This window comes from Zeugodacus cucurbitae, chromosome 4 (assembly GCF_028554725.1).
Source record: "Zeugodacus cucurbitae isolate PBARC_wt_2022May chromosome 4, idZeuCucr1.2, whole genome shotgun sequence".
Classification (NCBI taxonomy): domain Eukaryota; kingdom Metazoa; phylum Arthropoda; class Insecta; order Diptera; family Tephritidae; genus Zeugodacus; species Zeugodacus cucurbitae.
Genome location: NC_071669.1, coordinates 56145442 through 56167641, shown reverse-complemented (window position 1 = coordinate 56167641; position 22200 = coordinate 56145442). Strand labels below are relative to the sequence as shown.

The window sequence follows — 22200 nt, the reverse complement described above, 5'->3', positions numbered from 1 at the left end:
GGCAAGTGGTAGTCTTTTGTTGTTGTTCGACGACATAGACATAGTCCAGCGAATAAAAAGACAGCGGCTACGCTGGCTGGGTCATGTTGTTCGAATGGATGAAAGTGCCCCAGCTCTGAAAGTTTTCGATGCAGTACCCGCTGGTGGAAGCCGAGGAAGAGGGAGACCTCCACTCCGGTGGAAGGACCAGGTGGAGAAGGACCTGTCTTCACTTGGTATTACCAATTGGCGCCAAACCGCAAAAAGGAGAGATGCGTGGCGCACTGTTGTGGACTCGGCTATAACCGCGTAAGCGGTTTCTACGCCAGTTAAGAAGAAGAAGAGGTAGTCTTTTGTCTTGGCCTAAATTCTGGCTCTTGATAGTAATGCGACTTAGCGACTTATTATAACTATATGTACATTAGGGTGGCCCTTAGTTGTATGGAGGATAAAAAAAGTTTCTGGATTCTCGATCTCTCTATCTGGGACAGTGTGGCTTAGAAATATGGAAGTCTGAGACATAAAAATGGCAAAAATTCTTAATTTTTCAGGATTTCAAGCTCCTTGCGCAACCTCTAAATCTCAAATTAGCGGCGCATAACAATTAAAGGGTACTCAATTAAGCGAATATCACTATGAATATGTTTCACAAAGCCAACAGAGGCATTCCTCGGCATATTAACGGCAACAAATTCGCTGAGAGTGTTTATATATATATATATAGATATAGATATAGATATAGATATGTACATAATTATTTGAAGTGGAACTTGCACTAAAAAATAAATAATATTGCTAGTAAATGCACGCATACGAAAATGCTACCGAGTAAATAAAATTTAACAAACGAAATTGTGCGCAAGAAGAATGTGGAAAATTCAAATAAAATTGATGTATTCAAAAATCTCCGACAACATTGCTACTACACAAAATATTTCAAATATAACTACATACATATACATACTCGTATACAATTCAAGCTAACTAAAAGGATATGGCAGGAATTTCATAATTGTACCGCATATGTAGCGGTATACAATACATGCATACATACATAGATGATATATAGATGTGTATGTATGTATGTATATGCTTGGCGATTGTTGCTATTGCTGTTTTTTGTTATTTTTGTTGGTTAAGTTGAGCACTTCTTTGCTTTTAGCTGCCTTTTATATGCATATATATCCTGAAATATGTTTGGATGTGTGTATTGTGTCGCTGTTGGAAGTTTTCGGTGCTTCAATTTCATCTCAGGCGGGTCGTCAGCTCGGGTAATTTGTTGCATGCGAACCTACTTCGGTCGGTGCTTGATGGCATGTCAATAAGCGTATGAGTGTGTCTGTATACACATACATACATGTATGTATATATGAAAGCTATGAAGTGTATACTTGCGCCCTACTGTATGATACTAAGGTTGTGTGCGCCTGCTTGTATGCCTCTATGTATATATATATATGTGTGTGTGTGTGTGTGTGTGTGTGTGCGTGCATGTAAAGGCAATAGGATGTAGTTTCATTATTAGTGCAATTTTTTTTACGCTTCTCCAAAGTCTTTCTTCACAAGAATTGTTATGTGAGCGCTGCTAGTTGGCTGACTGACTGGCTCTGGCCGTGTATACATTGTTGTACTTGTTGTTGTTGCTAGTAGTATGGTTGCATGCACGGGTTGTGATGGCAGCAAGTTCTTTTCGATGTTTGCCTCTGCTGCCACAACTGTTGTATGTTGCAGACTGCAGCAGCGTTTGTTGTTATTGAGTTATGGCTGTGTGCAACATGTGCATGTGTGTGAGTTTGAATGTGTGTATGTGGCAAAAAGGCGGAAACGGGCCAAAGTAACGAAAAAATAGAACAGAACTGTACAGAAAAAAATTCGCGTATAAAGGCTATATCTACCAAAAGCAATAACAGCAATAATAAAACAACAACAACAACAAAAACATTGTAGAGCACTGCACAGTAAGTCATTGAGGCAACAGCATGCAACTAGTTGTTGTTGCTATTGAAGCATGTAAGAAAAAAAATCGAAAAAAAACCCGTCAATATGCAAGTGGTCGAAAGGAAAGAGCAAACCGGAAAGAAAAACAGCGTAAAGCGAAAGAGAGCGCGAGGAAATGTGCGCAAAAAAAAATGGTGTATTTTTGATTATCCTTTTGAATTTGAGCAGCTACAGTTGATGCATGAAAGCATGTTGTACGTTACGACAATAGCTTGGTGCAACAACAACAACAACTGCAATAAGAGGAACAACAACAACAAGAGCTAAAGTTTGTTGTACAACAAACTACAACCAGCAACTCTGCCTGCAAACAACTAGCAAGTCAGTCTGTGTTGCCACAACAACAACAAAAACTACCCCAACAACAACAACAACAAACTGCACCACTCGACTATGCGTTGCACAAAGTTCCATACTATAAGGCGGCGCAATCCAACCAACCGGAATTATTGAAGGATTTGTTATTACTGTTTGGCAGTTTTGAATGCCACTTTTGTTGTTATTGTGTTGCCAAATGCAAATGCAAATTTCTACAAACTACACATATCGACTTTTTCGGGTTGTTAATGCGCTCTGCTAGAGACTCTTTCATGTCGGCAAATTGGCAAAAACGCACAAAGTGTATAAGAGGCTCGAGTAGCGGTACTTTTTGTGGCAATGTACTTGTGGCAAATGCGCTTTAAAGGCATTTCGATGGTGTTGCAACATAAATTTGCGGCAAATATTAAAGTGAAGTTGCCACATAAACAAACAACCGCCTCAACGCTCCTTGTATATATGTACATATATACATATATATACTTTAGCAAATACAACAACAACAACTCGGCATTGAATAATACATTTTGATCATCTGCGGAAAATTCAAAATTCAATTTACGCCAAACAAAATGATAATCCATCTATCATTCAGCGGCAGTCATTGGCAAGTAGATGGAATTTAAGCGAAGCGTTGGAGAAACGCAAAGAAAATAACAGCAACAACAAATAAGCGTCAAGAAAATAAGCGCAAATAAACAAGTGATGGCTAACAACTACAACAACAACACGAAAATAGCGCAAACACATCACGCTTCGACTTATGTATTTTTACGGTTGTGCAAAACGGCATACCTACTTATATATATATATACATGTAAACATATACACATATATATATATATGTATCAAATGCGCGGGGCCACCGTTGTGCCTCTTGTCGCAAAATCCAACACTAACCACACACCTTAGCTGCCGCCGCGGCCCACTGAAGCCACCAGCAGCAATGATCTACAACACTCTCGTGCGCACAGCTTGCAAGCGACCGCTCCCCACCACCTCCCCTTGCCATATTGTTGCTTCCCAATATTTGTCTATTGAAAGGTATGACAAAATGCGTGGCTGTGCTCTGATAAGAATTTTTATAGCAACTGTTTAAGGATATTCCCCTTGCTGAGGAAATTGCGCGACTTCAACGCCACAGACACTACATACATACATACATACATATATAGCTAATGCCACATGCAAATCGGAAGCTGCGCGTACACAAACGATATACATATGTATTTATAGGTATGTATATTTTTAGTTAATGCACTGTAGAGCATAACAGTACAGCTAGAGATTCCTATTCTGAACAATATTGCTCGTTTTGAAGCTTTTTTAGCAACTCCAACTGTTATATATTTATTAGATTCCATAAAATATTCACGAGAAAAAATTTTCGACAAATTATTGTAAATCCAGGTCATATTCTTGAAGCTATGAAAGTAACGTCGAAACTCAGCTCTTAACAACATTATGAATAAATTTCTTCAAAAACCTATCTGTCATTTGAAGGCCGCCTAAAACTAATAAGACCCTCTTCATGTCAAATAACATTCAATACTTCATAACAAAGAAATGAAGAAGCTCAGATGGCTTAGCAAAATATAATATTTCGAAGAAATAATAGAGAAAACTAGTTTTGAACTATTTATCTTGAAAATTCTTCATTTTAAGAACTAAGTTCGTGTGTAACGGAACATTTTTTTATTTTGATAAGACACTATTTGACGCATATATGCGCCATAAAGGCCACTAGAATAACGAAAATTATAATGGGACAAGAGTAATTCTCGGACCGTTTTCACTCATTTTCGTCACCCAGTTACATCATATTCAAGATTATGCGTTTATTTAATTTTGCTATGATTTCTCACAATTTATCCGATATATACGGTATAAAGTCCATCGTAAGTTTGAAAATCCGTATATAAGACTACAGGATGTATTGATGCAATTTTGCCTAACTTTGGCACACATTGAATTTTTAAGCGTATCTGAGGGTTATACGTATATTTTCAGTAAAAAATTTATCACAAGCAGTCAGGTCCTCATGTTCGGTATTTGTGACCTTGAAATATTATAATCCTATTTCGGTGATTTTAAGATGGATGATGTTACATTAGAAACACAATAAAATTGTGCAAAGTTTTGTTCCAATATCTTTACTGGTGCTTAGTTTATGGATTGTCAAGTGAACGAATCAGATTGACTTTGACTTTTTAAATCTTGATATTAGTTAAATATATGGAAGTAGTGACCCGATTTGCACCATTTTTGATATAGAGACACATTATTAGAAAAAAATATTATTTCTGAATTTTTTTAGAATATTTGAGAGATTTTTCCTCATGTCCTCATATTCAGAAAAGTTATAGTTCGATTTCGACTATTTTTTGAACAAACGATGCCATCTTCACTCCACTGGTACTTGATTTATATATCATGAAAATATCAAATGGAATTTAAAATTATCTTATCGGAAAATGAGCTTTGTTGTGTACCGATTTCGGCTGTAATACCAGAATGTTATGAAAATATTATGAACCAAATTTGATTTGAAATTGCTCGAATAGTTTCTGATGATAGCTTTGGTTTTTGGTCCAGAAGTAGGCGGTGCAAAGCTCGTTGTACATTTTTCGATTTTACTCGATTAAAAAAATATTAACGAAAATATGTATGTATATCCACTTAACATATTTTCTTAATTATTTTTTTGTAATGAAGGGTTTCGTCGCCACATTCATTCCAAAGAACAAAAGTTTTATCCAAAATAACGGAAAGATGAGGTTGTGAAAGAGATCTCTACCCACGAAACACATAAGAAAGTTAATGCTCAATTATAATATTTGGTAGATTCAACTACTTGCGTGTATTCTGGTTTTCGGGAAACTCAAATCAACATTCCTGTGGGCGTGTCATTCAATAATATGCACATGAATAAACGAATAGTGCAATTACTGTAGCCCTAAATGTTTAATACTTATTTAATTGCCTTTTTACACAGGAGCTAATTACTCAATTAACCGGCATCTGCTGGATTAAAACGCTTATTAAGATCAATTTACCATACAACATAAAATCTTCATTTATTTTTAATTGCATTTTAATCGACTTGAAAATCAAATGCAACTCTGAGACAAAGGGGTTCGATAAAAGGTAAAAAAGGGTTTCTCAATAAAAATTTTAATTGTTCAATTAATTTGGCTGTCTAAAAACGCTATAAAGTAAGAGAGATTAGGTGAAAGAGAGCAATTAATGAGCATACTTTTGTCGCAAACATCAAAATCATTCAGTTTCTAAATCAGAACTCTTCGTTATGGGAAAATTTCACGACAGTGAATTTCTTTTAATTAGTGCTTTGTTGAAAATTGTATGTGGGTATGTGGGCTGTAAAGGTCGTCCCGACCGATATACGATGTAAATATGTAACAGATATGCAAAAAAGAGTTTTTGGCCTCGATAAATGTTAGAAGAAATTCTATTTAATTTAATTTTATTTTATCAACGGTTCGAAGCGAATTCGGATACTTTATAACCTGAAAATTATTGTTTTTAAAGTAGCTATAACCACTGAAATCAGTTTCTGAATATGATATCAAATATTTTATAGACGAATAATTTAATCTGCTTCATGATCATTCAAAAAGCATAAACTAATTTGGTGTGGTGAATATAAAATTTACATCAGTTTTAATACAAATACTTTTCTATGTAATTACATTCAGTTACAAAATTAAAAGTAGCGCTGCACTAAACACATGAACTTTACAATATTTTTTAAAACAACAATACAAGCTTACCGTTACGCTAGTTGACTACCACGAGCAGTGTGGTGGGTTTCTGAAATGCTTAACTTAGCTAGCTCTAAAAAATATGAGTGCGAATTAACGATAAAGAGGAACGTGTAAAAAAAACTCATGGGGTGAGTTGAACCACAACAACAACTTTTTACAAAAACAAAACCATAGCATACAGGATCAACACTGAGCGTGTGAGCGCCGTGGAAGGTGTGTGCGTTGTTGCTGGAATACACACGCAAAAAAAATAAAATTGGAAAAATTCGTTATGCATTTTTTTGCTATTGCCCACCGCTGCCAAGAACTGCGTATGGAAATATATTTTTTATTTTTAACTTTTTGCTTGTGTGCGTGTAAATCGTGAGGGGTTGATTTATGTTGTTTCTTTTTTGGAAGTTTCCACCACCATTTTTTCTCGCGTTTTTGACTCACTTTTTCTAGGGCAATATACCCTTCGGGACTGCCGCTGCCATGAAGTGGCACTTTCTGTTGCAAAGCAAATAGAAAAAACAGCGCGCAACTTCAACTTGTTACGGCGCACAGCGCGCTCGTGTGTGTGTGCATTTGTGTGTTGCAAGGAACGCAAGAGTCCTGCGAGAGCGAATGCGCGCCAGTGCGCATGCCCAACACTTGACGGAGACGTGATGGCGCTGACTGTGGGTGTGCGTGTGTGTATTGTTGTGGCTTTAACTTCACTCAACAGCGTAAAATGAGCGACGCCTCACCTCACTTGCCACAGCGCTGCGTGTGTGTCGTGTAACGAGGGGGTGGCAAATACGCGTTCGTTGCGCGCTTCCATTTCCAGTCGCCGCGCGCACGTACTGGCTCTGCCTGAGTAGCGTTGGCGTTGGCGTTGGCGTCGGTGTCGACGTCTTCTTCAAGTTGCTTCGCACTTTCGCGCTTTGTTGTTCGTTGCGGGCTTGGCAAAGTCGTTCACGGACAGTAGCAGTCGGGCATTGTGCCTGACTGGTGCGTCGCGTCTCAATCATTCGCCGCCCATTCGCGCACTGCCAACACTTGCCAACTGCCAGCCATAACGGTCGCGCGCACGCACACACACATACATACAGACACTTGTAATATTTCGCGTAAAAGGCAACTGAGTTAATATTTCTTCGCGACGCGGAGAGCGTTTGCAAATTCGCTGTGAAACTTTACACGCACAGAGTTGATTCGAAGTCGAGTCTTCACATCTCCGCGACTGCTGTTGATGGCTTCCTTGGAGTCTGTGAGCGTTGCGGCTGCTGCCAACGCCTGCACCGCCCGCCGTGCCACCGTCGATTTGGCAATCGCATTTGAAATCGCCCCCGTCACTGGCATTGATGGAGCCGTTGAAGATGAAACGCGAAGACGCGCTCCCAAATTGTTTAGCGCGATTCAGTGGTGATAAGGCGCTAGCCACCGCAGAAGAAAAGGAATCTGTTCTGTTCGCATTGCGTGCAATAGAAATTGAAATTTCATTCCTCAACGTGAGGCGCATCCGAAAGGTTGTCGGCGGCTTTGCAAATTGTAATACGTTTGGGGACAGCCCCAAGATGGTATCAAATAAAACCATAAAAAAGACAAGTTGGAACAATCTTTAACTTAACAGAGAGTGCTGAAGTGCTACTGTGACTTATGTGACTATATTGTTGAGTGAGAACAGCAAAAAAAAAAAAATATTTAAAAAATAAAATAACTGAAGGAAGACCAAAATTTTTTAAAGTGACGAGAAAAAGTGATAACTGCTGAAAAATTTAAAAGAACGGTGTCTCAGAATAAAAATTACAAAATTTTGTTATGGATTTTAATACAATAACTATGTGCTTTTTGCCGTTTAGCTACATTTCATTGAAGTGCCACACAAAATTATGGGTAAGTGAAAAATTAGTGAGAAAAGTGAAAGTGAAAGCTTCGCAATTAAAACGAAAGTGTGTTGGAATATTTTTTTGTTAGGCCTTTAATAATTTTTAAAGTCAGTAGAGCGGTTGCTGAATTAAAATACAATTTTTTCGTCGCGAAAAAAATGAAAAAGTTAGGCAACTATTTTACGACTTGTAATATAAAATTTAAAATGATACTTTCGAATAAATATATATATGACTAATTACAAGAAAATTTGGAAAAAAAAATATTCAAACTATAAGAACATGTGGAATTTAAAATAAATATTATGCAAAATTTTACAACGAGTTATAAATTGAAATTTTCATTCGATTAGTACAAGAGAAATATTTTCGAAAAAAATAGTTAAAGTAAAAATAATAAAAATACTAACTTTGAAAAGTTTTGTATTGATATTGGAGTTGTAAAAAGAAATCTAAACGAAAAGTAAAATTTGTAATTTAAGCTTCATAAAAATGTGTGGCTAATTTTATGAGCAGAAAAGTTTTATAAAATATAAATATTAACTGGCATTATAATTTGAATAATAATCCAAAATAATTTTTTATTTATTTTTTTTTTTGTATAATTTCAGTTATTAAAGATAAATTTCTATAAGCACAATGAAATAAATTTAAATAATAATGTTCCATCTTTTCTAAAAAATATTAATTTAAATGCAATTTATATATATTTTTCATTAGACGCAAAAATTAATTCATAATGAAACTGTTCCTAGAATGTGTTCAAGAATATCAATAGTAGTAGTATATTAGCGCTGGTTTTTTGACGCAACAATTTAAATATTCAATTCCATGTATCTGACTGTTCTTCCGATTTGAATTTTTTTGGACAAATAATTTTAAATGTAATATTAATTAAATTATTGATTTTTTGATATCAAAGTAATGGTATACAAATACAAAAATATTCTCTTTCGGAATTATTACATTTTAAAAGAAGAAAAATGTTTTCCGAGATTTTTTTGATTAAAAAGATAAATAAAATTTTTAATTAGTCTCTTCTTTACGCTTTAAAACACAAATAATTTTTAGGTTAGTGTGTTGAAAAAGAATATTTCCAAATGATCCAAATCATGAGAATTCACTTTACTAAGTCAGCTTTCCATTTCTTGGCCACGCATTATTGATTTCAATATATACATATATATATATATATATATATATATTCTAAATATTTAGTTGCAATTTTCGTTTTATTTTTTTAAGGATGATTTAAACCAGATATGTTTCCGTTTAAATTTTCTTATTGTCCACTTTTTATTAAGTTATTTTACACTCTAACTCGAATTCACAAAAGAACTTCGAGTTAGAGAGATTTACTTCTATTGCCAATTCAAGAGTTCGAGTTTTGGCGGTCTTCGTTTTATAGAAGTTCATGTTATAGAAGTTGCACTGTATCTGACTGCTTTTCCGATTTCATTTTCTTTAATTACTTTTAAATGTAACATAAATTTGTAATATTTTAAATTATTTATTTGCAAATTAATTTTATTTTGAACAATATTGAAAATTCATCCGATAAAATACAAAAATATTCGCTTTCGAAATTATTACATTTTAAAATAAGAAAGGACAACTTTGATGTTTCTTTAGAACAAAATGAAATTTTTAATTATTTAATTGGTATATTATTTATCCTTTAATAAACGGAAAATTTAGAATATTGAAAACGGTATTTTCAAATGGAATCTTGAGAAAACATGGTATTTCGCATTGTTAGGAGAATTTTTGTCCAAGCAATTTTGATCCCAATTTATATATTTGCAACCATGCAATTTTCGTTTATCTTTTTTAAAGCATGTTTGAAACATTATAACGGGTGATTTTTTTGAGGTTAGGATTTTCATGCATTAGTATTTGACAGATCACGTGGGATTTCAGACATGGTGTCAAAGAGAAAGATGCTCAGTATGCTTTGACATTTCATCATGAATAGACTTACTAACGAGCAACGCTTGCAAATCATTGAATTTTATTACCAAAATCAGTGTTCGGTTCGACAAATCGAAAAATCGACAAATCGACAAATTTTGTTCAGCGATGAGGCTCATTTCTGGTTGAATGGCTACGTAAATAAGCAAAATTGCCGCATTTGGGGTGAAGAGCAACCAGAAGCCGTTCAAGAACTGCCCATGCATCCCGAAAAATGCACTGTTTGGTGTGGTTTGTACGCTGGTGGAATCATTGGACCGTATTTTTTCAAAGATGCTGTTGGACGCAACGTTACGGTGAATGGCGATCGCTATCGTTCGATGCTAACAAACTTTTTGTTGCCAAAAATGGAAGAACTGAACTTGGTTGACATGTGGTTTCAACAAGATGGCGCTACATGCCACACAGCTCGCGATTCTATGGCCATTTTGAGGGAAAACTTCGGAGAACAATTCATCTCAAGAAATGGACCCGTAAGTTGGCCACCAAGATCATGCGATTTAACGCCTTTAGACTATTTTTTGTGGGGCTACGTCAAGTCTAAAGTCTACAGAAATAAGCCAGCAACTATTCCAGCTTTGGAAGACAACATTTCCGAAGAAATTCGGGCTATTCCGGCCGAAATGCTCGAAAAAGTTGCCCAAAATTGGACTTTCCGAATGGACCACCTAAGACGCAGCCGCGGTCAACATTTAAATGAAATTATCTTCAAAAAGTAAATGTCATGAACCAATCTAACGTTTCAAATAAAGAACCGATGAGATTTTGCAAATTTTATGCGTTTTTTTTTTTTAAAAAGTTATCAAGCTCTTAAAAAATCACCCTTTATGAACCGAAAATGTCTTTTATTTAATATATGTTCTCTCTAATATTATGTTCTCTTTTACACTTTCCATGCAAATTTAATTACATTTTATCAAATATTTAAACAAATTTGGTGTGTATTAAAAATTGTAAGCATATTTCTTCGGGATTCAGAAAATCATGCGCTGATGAAGCCATAACATATTTTGAATTATTTTTTTATTTATATCCCGGCCACAGAAATAATTAATCGTATTTAATATGATCGATTTTTTTCAGATTTTTGACTTAGTCCTCTCATAATTTAACATTAAATTGTTAAAGTAGATTACGACCAAAAGTCTTAGCTCTGCTTCATTAAATTTTTTTTCTACTTTTAGTCATGTAATTTCAGCTTTCTGGATATCTAATTTAATATTTATCAGACAAAATTTTAAATTGAAAAAAAAAAAAATCAGTACGATTCGAAATTAGGTTAAAGTTTTTGAAAAATACCGCTCTTCACCACAGTATCGTTACTGAAATTCTATTCATGAAAATTTGATGTTCACTGAGTTTAGTTTTACTGAATTCGAACTCAAGACGAACTTAACTCAAGAAGATCGAACGTAAATTATGCTAGGAATCTTTATTTGATTTTATCAAAGCAAAATTTTAAACATTTTAGTTGATTTTGTCGCTAAAATAGAATTATTAAATAAAAATTAAATTGAAAACATTTCAAAGAATTGTATAATTTTATTTATGAAATATTTGTTTTCATCAAAATATTTTTTTTCTATTATGCTATAGATTATTTTAACATACAAACAGGCGTTTGAGATGGAATCGATATAAGTTTACACATTATTTCACTAATTTCCTTTAGATATAGTTGAACTTCCATAACTCGAACGTGTATAACTAGAAGTTCTCCATAACTCGAGCTCTTGAATTGGCAATAGAAGTCAGATTTTATACAAATTACCTTCCGTAAATCGGAAGTTTCTCTAACAAAGCTTTACTGTGGTTTATGGTGATTCGAGTTATGGAAGTTCAACTGTATGTTGAATATTCTATAAATAAAATTTCTGAATTATTAACTGTTACTAATTATTGTTATCTCCAAAGAAAAGGGTGTTAGAATTTCAAAATATTAAAATTTTTTCACTACAACTCAAAACTAATTTTTATTGTCAAAACAAAGATAATTTCAGGATTTGGAAGACTGCCTCCCATATTTTAAAATTATTAAAAAATTCTAATTTAAATGAACCCGAAAACTTTTCTGAGTATTCATTATACATATGAGATAGTTTTCGAATTATTGTACAAAACTGAAAAATAATTATTTACGAATAAATTTTTATGGATTTTTTGCAAAGTAAGACTAAAAATTCTCCATATTTTTTAGCCAGCTTCATTAAGAAATATTTTTCCATTTTCATATTAAACTTTTATCACTTTGATGACTCGAAATCAGCGAAAAATTCGCAATTCCATTCACTTTATTTATTTTATCAATTTGGATAATATAACATTTTTCCAAAACACTCCATCCACACACCCGACACTCCACATTCCGACACGTCTTTACGTCAAAAGCACAAATCACGAAATACACACGACAAATCTCGGTTGGGTCGTTCACGTCAAAATACCCAAAAACCAAAAAACAAAAAACAACGAAAATCTCCTGCGACCAACAACAAACAGCGCACAGCTGTGTGCCGGCGCGCCAACGGCAATTTGCATAAATTAAAATTTTAATTGCGTGTACAGCGCGGCGCTGAGTGTCCTTGTGACGTCACCGAACGCGCAAGGCCAATTCGAAATTAATCGACGCAAGCAACTGTCTGTATGTTAATGAGTGTGGCAACGGAATGCAATGAGAATGGAACACAGGCAGACAGGAAATAGTAGAAGATGCAAAATGTGAAAAGTGTAGAAATCACAAAAAAAAAAATAAAAACAACAAAAAAGCTGAAATTAAAATGTCGGTCGTGGAATTGCATATAGCAAGCGAACGCGCATAGAAACAAACAAAGAGCAGAAATGAAGATGATGAAATTTTTGCGCTCTAAAGCAGCAGCAACAACAACAAAAAACGCAAATTAAAATTACGCTGATGAGCGACGCGACAGCGCAGCCTCCGCGCCAACTTCATTATGCCCGAAAACACGGTCGGCCGCGCGATTGCCCCCAATTCGCGACGCGCCAGGCCACGCCGCGCGGCATTCCCATTCACAATGTCCTTGGCCGTGATTTACGTGGTAGCGGCAAATGAGTCAGACGCGCGCTGTGTTTTTATATTTCTCATTCATTAACATAATTTTAATTTAGGTTAGTGAGACACAGCGTTCGTTGAACTGGCTGCGAGTGTCTGTGTGTATGGATGGTGGAGCGTTTGCTCGCGGCAGATGCGCTTGTCTCTGCATCAGTATGCTGATAGATATATAGAGATATACGAGGAGTGACTGACTGACTGCCAGGATGTTGTTGGATGAGTCCGCCTTTGTTTAAATACATGTTGTTGTTGTTATTGCTGTTGCTTGTAGCTACCGTTGATTGTCTCGCATTTCCTGCCGCGCCGTTTAATGTTATGTTAATGAGTCGCCAGTGGTGTGTCAGTTCGCGACCCGTATGTACAACAGTATTTTGTGCAGCAATTACCCCTTTACGGCTGTACGCTGTGGCAGCCTCATTTGCATGCGCCGCAAAACAAAATCGAAATCTCAAAATGAAAAAGTGAAAAAAACACTTTCGCACTTTTTGTATTTATGCAAATTAATTTTTTTATCAACCGAATGGAAAAAACTGTTTAGCCGTCGGGTAAATCCTTTCAGTTTCACTTAGCGCTGCTTACCTGTGATTTTTTTTCTCATTTTTTTTGTTGTTTTTTCATGTTCATGCTTTGCTGTCTGTCAGTTGAGTGCCTGCGCAGCTGTGTCGCGCATATTTCCAAATTTCGCCTGTTAATTTGCATAATTTTTGGCAGCTCGATTGGTATTTTTGCACGCCGCGTAACAGCGAGTCGTTAGCTTATCTTGTTCGGTGCTATTGTTGGCGGTGTTTTCTGACAACGCTTGCAGTTTTTATGCAAATTAAAGTGCGTTATTTGCAAATCATTTCTTCCGAACCGCTGTCAATTGTATGCGAATGTGTGAGTGCTTGTGTGCAAATATGCGCTTATGAGCAAATTGAAATAGTGAAATACATAGCATAGGCTGCTTACTAATTAAGGGATTAGAGCGAAGCTAACTAGATGATATGGGTTTGCGAAAAAAGGGTGTGAATGCGAGGTAGTTATTGTGATATTTGCAGTTGGCGAGCAAACTTTAAAAAATATTTCGGATTTTTATAAAACCTTATCTCTTTTAAAGATTTTTTGAATCTTAAAATTATCTGAAGTTCATTGACTTCCAGCAATTTTAAAAATTTATCGAATATAAGTGCTCATGAGATTTACTAAATAAGTTGAGACAAACAAATAGAGAGACACTTCCATACCCACAACAGCCAGTTCGGCGATATCGGGATTGAATCGGATTTTCGAATCCGACCAAGAGCTGTTGTGTCGGCGATCCAGACCTGTTTGGTTCGGTAAATTCTTCTAGGGACACTTATGTTGTGTGACTAATAAGAACATAAATAAGAACATAAAACATAATCAGATTTTACAGATAATTATAAAATTAATTAAAAAAAAAAGATTTTAAAGAAAATTGAAAAGTATAAAATCAAGTAATTTAATGAAATATGGCAACATTGAAATAAATTATTTTTTCACAAATAGTTAAATATATAACACAAACTATTATTTTCATACAGTTAAACTAAAGATGAATTCCATGAGATTTTGAGATTCTTAGCACATCTATTCTCAATATATGAAATCAGCTTAACTCACAATCTACCTTACAATACTTATGATATTCATTTCACAAAATAATTTTTGATATATTTTTCAACAAAATATAATTAGAATTACGTGGCAACCCTAACCAAAAAATTGGTTAAAAATATTTTTTAAATTAGAAGTGATGTGAGATTAACAAATATTATAGGAATATACGGATTTTAAATTTTTAAATAATTTTTTTTTAACTTTTCTAAAGAAATATCGTAAAAAATATTTCCTGGTCAAAATTCGTGCATTTTAAATATTCACATTTTTATATCTTGAAATTTTAAATTTGTTTCTGAACATGGCAACCATAAACTGAATAAGTGAAGCTATGTACTACTTTGTCGGGTTTATATATTTTTGGTAGGCGTTATTCACCTTAACCTAAATATTTTAGACAGTTGGCAATTCTAACTCATTTTTTGTAATAAACATTAAACATTTAACAAAATAGGGAACTCGTTCTTAAATTATTGATATTTAAAAGGTTTTGGGGATAATACCGTTTTTAGACAGCCAAATTAATTGATCAATTAAAATTTTTATTGAAGACCCCTTTTTTGTCTTTTATACTGCCGGTTACTCGATAACCGTTCAGCTGCTATACATTTTTGTTTTTGCTTCTCATAAGAAGCTGGTTAGTTAATATATTTAGCCGCGACATCTACTGTAGCTTTTTTATCAAAAACTTCAGCCAATCGCAGCCAAAGAACGCATATCGGACGTCTTTGTCGCAAAGTTGCATTTGATTTTCAAGTCGATTAAAATTCAATGAAATGTAAATGTAAATTTTATTTTGTATGGTAAATCGATCTTAATAAGCGTTTTAATCGAGCAGAGACCGGTTAATTGATCAATTAGCTCCTTTCTAAAAACGCTATAAGTGCTCAAAACAAGAGAAATCATTGGTAGCTTTTCTATGAATTTCGAACAGTGAATTAAATTAGTGATTTCGAATAAATATGATAACAAAGCCATAATTATATCATTTAATTATTATTTTTTAATTTCAATTAAAGTATTTTGAAAATATAATAATTAGTATAGACTTGGATATGCCAAATTATCGTTGAAAGGCATTTCCGTTAGTTACTTAATTGAGTCAATTGGTAAATTATCTATATGGAACGCAAATTATCATATTCATTCCGTTACTTTTTGTTTTAATTGATAAACGAGACTTACTTTTTTCTTGACTAAACTCGAAAATAGTTTACAACCTAAAGTCTTCATTTACCCAAGCTCCGCACAGCATCAAATTTAGTGTTATCTGAGTAATATAAGGAACTTAAAAACGTTGATTTTCAAAATGAAATCCAAATTAAGGAAAATACATATTTCATAAGTTTCCCAAACAATAAACGCCTCCATTTTCTAGCAACCCTGTCAGCTTGATTTTCACAGCCCTCAATTTTTTTTCTATATTTTTTTTTTGCATATACACATTTGATATTTGATGTATTACAATTACTGCGAAATAACTCAGCGCTTCACATGCGCTTACTTTGTGTATGTAGGATTTTTGCGAGGGTGAGTTTTTCTGCATGCACTCGGCGCGGTAGGGATGAGCGATTATTATCCTTGACTGAGCGCTGTGAGATGTGGGCGTTCAAAAGCATGTATATACATATATATATTTAATCATATGTATACATACAGACATATGTATTTATGTGTGCTAGCATGCATATTTATACTCATGTGATTCCTGACACGCCAACAGTTAGCGCTCGGCGAATGCTTCACAAAGATTTGTATGCTCTTTGTTGCTTCATTGATATGTGTCTATATTTGTACATATGCAAATATGTTTAAGTGTGTGTGTGTTCGTAAGCTCTTCATGTAATCCTTTCTGTTGCTTATTCTACCATACTCCTACAGCTTCAACTACAGTAGCAGCAGTAACAGGAGGGGCAGCAGTGCAGAAGTGCTTTACATCCTTTTCAGACGCATTCCGCGCACTTTTTCCTTTCTCTCGCCTGCCATGCTCGACTGCAGATAGCAGACATTTTGATTTGAATTGAATTTTTACATCCTTTGGCTCGCGCTTTTTTTGCGCTGCCAGTCTTTTTCCCAAGCTCCAGTCTATATTTGAGTACAAATATGTGCGCATGTGTTGTATTGGTGTCTGTCTGTGCCTGTGTCTATGTGTGTGTGTTTATCTGTGTGTTCCTACGTGCTTTATGCCATCCTTGAAATCCTTTTATTTAATTCCCTACCGAGGATGCCGCGCCACAGCCCCCTTCCCGCTAGCTATAAAACACGAGCTATACTCAAATACCAATACTGAGTTGTGTTGCTGCTGTGCTTTCGATATGCTCGCAGCCTTAGCTTTTGCATAAAGTGCCGTGTGGGAGAAACTCTTGTTTGTCGTGCGGACGTCAACCAATTCTCAAATATTTTTATATGGTTTTGAATTTTGTACTTGTAGATATTAAAAATCAACTTTAACATCCTGCCATCTTTGCTGTGATTTTATTTTGTGCTTTGATTTGGTTGTCGTTATACAAATAAAGTGTGCGTGGTGGAATATGGCTTGTAGTTTGATAGTTGTAGACTCACCTGGTGGGGGTTTACGAACGGGAGCGAGTAGTAGAAGGATATGCACTTTAAGTGGATATACTCGTACCTGTTAGGGAATTGAAGTAGAAGGAGAGTAAATAGTTAGATTTATATATTCATTTGTTTCAAATATTAGTTAAAGACAAGTTAAATTAATTGGATAAATTGGAAAATTATCGTAAATGTTATATGCGTTATAACAATCTTATGAATCTCGTAAATTCTCATTATTATATTTAATCCGGCGACCTTGGATTTTTTTATGTGAAAATTTCAGTTTATTTTTTGAATGTCTGGAAAACTCTACTTACTACTCCGAGACTCTATGAAATTTCCATAGTCGCTAAGTTCTCAAAGTTTGTTATTCATCTATTCAGAATCCGAATCCTGAAGTTCCGAACTTCGAAATTACTAATTACAAATGCCTAATCAGTATTTATTAGAAGAAAGAATTTGTTTTCATCTACTTTAACTATCCTTGAATCAGCTATCATAAGTTCCGATAGATAGATGTCTTTCTTGTTTAATATTCTTTCACATGGATTTCATTTTCACACGCATTTCATGCATTTCCGACAAACTATTAAAATCAGGGATGCTAACAAGGAAAGTTTGCCGAGATCTAATTCAAGAAGTACAATAAATATAGCTTGGTTGGTTGAAAAGGGAGGCGAAGAGAACCTGACCGCACGGGCCGCGCCTAGGCCTATTGTGCTTCCCGAAGGTATCCTGATAAGCATCACCTGAACAACTCGGTCGATTTAACGAAGCTTCTGACTTTTTTCCATCCCAGTTGCCTAATTTCTCTTAGATTAGAGTAATGGGAGCCAGGAAGTTATCTCTTTAACCGACAGAAGGCTAGGTATTCGCAGATATAATGCTCTAGTGTCTCGTCATCTTCAGCGCACGCCCTGCATTCTGCTGAATCTACTATACCAAGTCTCTGCAGGTGGACTCTTAGAGGTAGGTGCCACGTGATAACCCCTGTAAAGTAAGAAGTTTTTTAGTTTGTCCAGTGTCAACACCTCCCCATTGTAGTTTTTTGGTACTACCCGTGTTGCACATGTTCCCAAACCTGAGATGTTCCCGTAGAATACATTGCTTTAGGCAGCGCTTGAGAGAACTGAAAAGTCTGAGCAAATACAGAGCTTTTAAGCTTGACAAGTGAAATTTACGAGACCTTCTCGACTCTAATCCTGATAAATAGTGGTCGTTGTGATTGTGTATTAATACCGATTTGGAAAGAGAGACCCGATTGCATCATATTATTATTTTTCTAGAACAGTTATTATTAATCTATCATCACAAACCTACAGCTCTTGCTTATCATAAGAGCAGATCGGTCTTTATTTTAATAAAACTGGTACAATCAGCTTGCTTCCTGCACTAACTATTAGCTTAAAGTAGCTACATATAAATCTGTAGATATATGTATATAATAAACCATATATATAAACCAAAATTCATAATTTTTTTATATCCATACATTGTATGTACTTGTTCAATTGGTATTTGAGCATCTACTTGACAAGCTGTGCCACGATATCCTATACACACAAATATGGAAATATGTAGCAACATCAGCGTCAACAACGGCAGCTTGTTAAGGGATTTTCGCAAAAGTTAATCAAATGCATATTTGCCAAATAGTTTTCAACCCCAGCGGGTTGCTAAATACAGTTAGAATCTTTTGCTTTTCGCATTATCCCCTTCGGGCTTAAAACGTATTTGCATATCATCTTTTTTGCAGCCCCTAATAAGTCCATACACACACACACACAAGCCGTTACAGAGATATGCAAATCGAGCATTGGATTTTTTAATGTTCTAATTTTTGCAAATTGTTTTTGTTTATTTTTTGTTAACTAAATATATACGCGCGCTTGCAGCTCGTTTGTACCACGCATTTGCGATATATGAATGCGAGTTCCACTCCCGCAAACACAAATGGAAATATGCAAATCAATTTTTGTCATTGGTATACATATTGTTTGTGGTGTTGTTGTATTGTTAGTCAAAATTTACATATTTACATACATGTGTTTGTATTTTTTTGTTGTGCCTGTATACAACCTACAAAAAATTGAAAAAATAATCTGTCAGTAAAGTATAGTTCCCTATTCGATATCGAAATATATTAATCAAATGTTTCTCTAATCCTGATAAATCATATTTGAGTTATGGTTGAGAACAATAGTTATCTCAAGTTGAGAAATATTTGAATTAGAGTTGAGAACAATAGTTACCTCAAGTTGAGAAATATTTGAATTAGAGTTGAGAACAATAGTTATCTCAAGTAGAGAAATATGTACTTTGATCTGACTGAAGTCTAATTTTATATTGTAAATTTGTAAATGCGAACCGTTATGCGTCTTCAGGGGTCTTCTAGGAAACTTTCCTAAATAAAGTTGCAGTACTCTTTCTGACCCACTGAATTTATCTGCCAGTTAAATATTTAAAGTATACTTTAGTAATAATATTGGGCTTGTATCAAAAGTCGTTTAATACTCTTTTAAACTTTAAAAAATATTATATAAGTCATCTGACTTGACTCTATATCTGATAAAAGCTGACATTTAGGCATCGGAAACAACAACAGTATATCATTATATACGACAAATTTGATTAGGTAATTGAAGATGGTTCTATGGTGTTCCACAGACATTTTACTTTAAAGACCAGATAAATTTGAAAATGTTGGGAGAGATAAGAGACCAAGAAAAGTTATAGGATTGAAATCATAACTATACGTACAGTATTTAGCTACAGAATCTTCACGAACTATAAATAGAAATTCTGGCGAAAGTAATCCCAAAAGCCTGGCAGTATTAGACGTTATAAATTTGAAGGCATTGAGATGATTTTGTATTTTTCAACTTCAAAACGTATAGAATATTCTTGAAATAGCTTTCAAACTTAAAACATGAGTATTCAAACGGTTTATGTGATACAATCACTGTAAGCTGCAATTCAATAAACTTAAATAGTTTCACTGTCAGGTTCTCTTGGTACTTGTAAAGTTTTTAATTTGATTATGTTTTTAGAAGTAGATTTAATTTCATTGTTCCTCTGTTTTATATAAAGGCTTGGTCTAACATCTATTAAAATTTTAAATTAAATTATACAAAATGCCTTTCGAAAGCTTTTGGGATGATAAACAATCCTTTGAGATAAAATATTAACTTCATTGAGTAGTCAAGGGTTAATCCTATTCTTCTGCTTCTATGTATGTTACCAATTTAGAGAAAATGCTTATATAATACATCCCCATCCACTTTTAGCTTCTATGAAATCTCAAACTAGGTCATAAAATGCTTTTTCTTTGTCGTTTACATCAGAGAACTATCGTATAAGGTGTGTCATAGATTAGTCAAGGGGATATTGGCCCATTCCAATACTGCATTCCGAATATCATAATATAAGTTAATTTCCAGTGGAGCTTAAAGCACAGTTGTTCTCAAAAAAGCTTCTGAAGTTGAGCTTTTTGAAAGCTTTCTTTAATATATTGTTTAAATTCTCGGCAAATGGCGTTTCTCATCGGGGAGCTTGAGAAGCTAAGCTTTTTGAGAGCCCTCTTTATAATATTGTCTAAATTCATGGGAAGCTTGACAGAGATTCACCTACAAGTGGATTAACGGATTTAAAAAGAACCTGTTTTATGTAAGAAATACCCTTATAGACAACCTTATAGAACCTTTTTATATAACAAATAATCTTATAGACATATGAGGTTCGTCGAAAAATATGTCTCTACTGTTTTTATTTGAGCTATTAAAATTTGAGTAATGTAATCTATCTAGGACCTATTCAAGGATTTTGGCAATGACTAAAATATTTTGTGTGTATTTTCATAAAAGTATAACAAATACATCTCCCTCCAATTCCGCTCAACACATTGCATGATATACGAAAATGGTACATGAAATTATTTAAAAAATATGCACATCATTATTTTCAAATTAGTCACACTCAATTGTTCTTCATGCGCAACTAAGCAATGCACAGCCCCATCCATGACTACTACACTGAAAAAATTTTTCCAAATTTTTCACTCCACTTTCAACTCGCTGCGCCATTTTCAGCCACACTCAGCGCGCAAATCTCGCTGGCTGAAGTCGAAATGCGAGTGCAAATAAATTCTAATCCGTAAGTCAATTTCAATTTCGGGGTTTTTCACAATTTTCTGGTAATCCAACTTTTATCTAAACATGCGTCTTCGCTGCACAAAAAGGCACAACCGAACACGAACGACATAAATCTTTAAAGTACTGTTATTTTTTTCCATCACTACACGTATACCGTTACACGCGCCAAAAACGCCAAAGGTTTCTCGGTGTTGAACTTGTGCAGCGAAATTTTCAATTATCCTTGTCGAGCGGATAGCGGAGTCGCGTTTGGAAAATTTACTAGCAACCATTTCGCCACAAAAAAAAAACATAAAAAATATAGGAATAACAACAACAAACATATTTGAACACTTCAGCTGAATAGTAGTGAGCGTATAACTGAAATGGTTTGGAATGGCATAGAATAAAATGGAAATATTAAAAGTAAAATATGTAACCTACTTAGAGAGTGGCGAGCCAGCCAACGGAGGAGGAGAGAGAATGATGGAGCAAACGCTTGCAATTTTCGCTTGCTGCTTGCCAATGTTATCAGATTTGCTATAATACACTTGCACAGTTGTATATGTGTGTGTTGTACCGACCCACCATTTCTTCTCCGCCCCATTCTTCAAGCGCACACGCTACGACACTTATGCGCGAGAATCCAATTCACAGACATCTTGGCAGATTTACTGCATATTGGCTTGTTGTCAAAAGCACACTGAAACCAGGCAGCCATTTGCCATGAATAAGGATAACGGTTATAATGCGTTGTAATGGCGAAGCGGGCAGACCGCACAGCGCAGTGCAAGTAGTTGGTTGTTGGTGTGTGTTTGTGTTGGGCTTTAGTTGTATATGTGTATGTTTGTATGTGTGAGAGGTGTGACCACTTCGAAACAATACGTACAAATGTCCGATTTATAAAAAAAGATCTTTTTTGT

General features: G+C 34.8%; 1 long non-coding RNA gene across 1 annotated transcript in view; it reads left to right on the top strand.

Moving 5' to 3' along the window:
- The first annotated feature begins 6570 nt into the window (after nt 1–6570).
- LOC128921566 (uncharacterized) overlaps nt 6571–22200 on the top strand; it is a 36200-nt gene continuing 20570 nt past the window's right edge. Inside the window, exon 1 of the long non-coding RNA XR_008471002.1 lies at nt 6571–7937. This is a non-coding gene — a long non-coding RNA (uncharacterized LOC128921566). The remainder of the gene's footprint in view (nt 7938–22200) is intronic.